The sequence below is a fragment of the Orbicella franksi genome, unplaced genomic scaffold, assembly GCF_964199315.1.
Source record: "Orbicella franksi unplaced genomic scaffold, jaOrbFran1.1 SCAFFOLD_252, whole genome shotgun sequence".
Classification (NCBI taxonomy): domain Eukaryota; kingdom Metazoa; phylum Cnidaria; class Anthozoa; order Scleractinia; family Merulinidae; genus Orbicella; species Orbicella franksi.
In genome coordinates, this window is record NW_027670570.1 from 32,501 (window position 1) to 34,048 (window position 1,548).

Consider the following 1,548-nt stretch of genomic DNA (forward strand, 5'->3'; position numbering starts at 1 on the left):
TACCCTAACCCTAAACTCTAACCCTAGGGTTACCCTAACGCTAACCCTAACCCTAAACTCTAACCCTAGGCTTACCCTAACGCTAACCCTAAGTCCAAAAGGCTCCCCCACTCAAAAGCCAATAAAACAAAAACCAAAAAACCAAAGCCCAATTGCCCAAACATCTTTCCAATCAAATTACGACAAGTCCACAAAGTAAACCGTCCGAAAGGGACCTGGCCCAAAAATTTCAAGCACTCCAAAAGGCTCCCCGAGTCAAACCATTTCAAACGAGAGGAGCCTTTCGGACTTAGAAAAAATTTCCACTGCCAGCTCCCAAGCGAGGGGAGCCTTTTGGACTTTAAAAAAAAATTCACAGTCACGTCCCAGACCAGACGTGGCCTCCTTTACATCACTCGGCTGCCACAAGCTAGCCCAAGCCTGCAGGCACCACTTCTTCCTTGGCACCCTCCGGCCAGTGGCAGACGAGGGGAGCCTTCTTGGACTTCAAGAAAAAAAAAGACATGTTTTTAACAAATCTTAGAACAAAGGCTTAATCTCAGAAGATCGTAGCAACAAGGCTACTCTACAACTTACAATACCCCGTTCTTTATTTAAGTCGTCTGCAAAGGATTTATCTCCAGAAACATTAGAATTTGCTATCGGTAGTGCCTTGGAGGTTCTTGTCCTCCTTGGCACCTTGGGACGCATGAGGACCGAAGTCCTCTATTCTGGTTCGCCTAAAGTTCTCTGGAGGTAATCATCGTTGCTTTCTAGCACGGATTCTGACTTAGAGGCGTTCAGTCATAATCCAACAGATGGTAGCTTCGCACCATTGGCTTTTCAGCCAAGTGCAAATGCCAATTGTCTGAATCTGCGGTTCCTCTCGTACTGAGCAGAATTACTATTGCAACAACACTTCATCAGTAGGGTAAAACTAACCTGTCTCACGACGGTCTAAACCCAGCTCACGTTCCCTATTGGTGGGTGAACAATCCATCACTTGGCGAATTCTGCTTCGCAATGATAGGAAGAGCCGACATCGAAGGATCAAAAAGCAACGTCGCTATGAACGCTTGGCTGCCACAAGCCAGTTATCCCTGTGGTAACTTTTCTGACACCTCTAGCTTAAAACTCCTAAAGACTAAAGGATCGATAGGCCACGCTTTCACGGTTTGTATTCATACTGAAAATCAAAATCAAGTGAGCTTTTACCCTTTTGTTCTACATGAGATTTCTGTTCTCATTGAGCTCACCTTAGGACACCTGCGTTATCATTTGACAGATGTGCCGCCCCAGCCAAACTCCCAACCTGACGGTGTCTTGGACTCGGATCGCCGCCCGCGAGCGGGCGGCTTAAGTCCAGAAAGTGAACCTTGCGGTTCGCCTCCGCTCCATCCAATAAGTAAAAAAACGATAAGAGTAGTGGTATTTCACCGGCGCAGCGAACTGCTCCCACTTATTCTACACCTCTCATGTCTTTTCACAAGGTCAGACTAGAGTCAAGCTCAACAGGGTCTTCTTTCCCCGCTGATTTTACAAAGTCCGTTCCCTTTGCTGCGGTTTCGC

General features: G+C 46.9%; 1 pseudogene; it reads right to left on the bottom strand.

The window, feature by feature from the left end:
• Positions 1–512: 512 nt before the first annotated feature.
• Positions 513–1,548, bottom strand: LOC145472908 (large subunit ribosomal RNA; annotated as a pseudogene; the record flags this gene model as incomplete).